The 557-nt window shown below is 50.6% G+C and overlaps 1 pseudogene; it reads right to left on the bottom strand.

Moving 5' to 3' along the window:
• Nucleotides 1–237: 237 nt before the first annotated feature.
• LOC106512372 (RIMS-binding protein 2 pseudogene) lies at nucleotides 238–549 on the bottom strand (annotated as a pseudogene).
• Between the last annotated feature and the right edge of the window lie 8 nt (nucleotides 550–557).

Genomic DNA, 557 nt, shown 5'->3' with positions numbered 1-557 from the left:
CAAATGAAACATCTGTCAGACAGAAACAGAGGAGACTAAAAGCAGAAACAAAGGAAAACAATAAACTTCTTTGTCCCTCGCCTTCAGTTAATGTTTCCCAGGTTTGTCACAATGTGTTTGCAATTAATTCTTAATAAAAAGTTTTTGTATTTTTGCATATAAAAAAAAAGTCTTGGATCAGTTCTTGCTGACTGATTCTGATTTCTCAGGTCATTCCTTAGTTTGATGCTCACGCACCCGGTTACCATCTGCAAACGCTCTCTGGGCAGCTTCCCTGGCCATGGCCTTGGCGATGGTGTTGGGGATGGGGACTCCCTGAGGCTGCGGCAGGATCCTCTGAGGAGAGGGTGATCGCCTGGGTGGGAAGTGCGGCGGCTCCAGGTTGGGTCCGTGCATGGGAGGCAGCGGGGAGGGGGAGCGCTCCCAGGGCTGGGGTGAGCGTAAGCCCACCTCGTGCTCTTTGGTTTCTGGATCTCTGGCACTTAGTAATGCTTTTGACTTGGGCATGGAGTGGCGCTGAAAGTGAAGCTGGGGATGAGGAGAAGATGGGGGAGGAG

This window comes from Austrofundulus limnaeus, unplaced genomic scaffold, assembly GCF_001266775.1.
Source record: "Austrofundulus limnaeus strain Quisiro unplaced genomic scaffold, Austrofundulus_limnaeus-1.0 Scaffold6118, whole genome shotgun sequence".
Taxonomy (NCBI): Eukaryota; Metazoa; Chordata; class Actinopteri; order Cyprinodontiformes; family Rivulidae; genus Austrofundulus; species Austrofundulus limnaeus.
The sequence above is the reverse complement of the archived record's forward strand: the minus strand, read 5'-3'. Positions and strand labels throughout refer to the sequence as shown.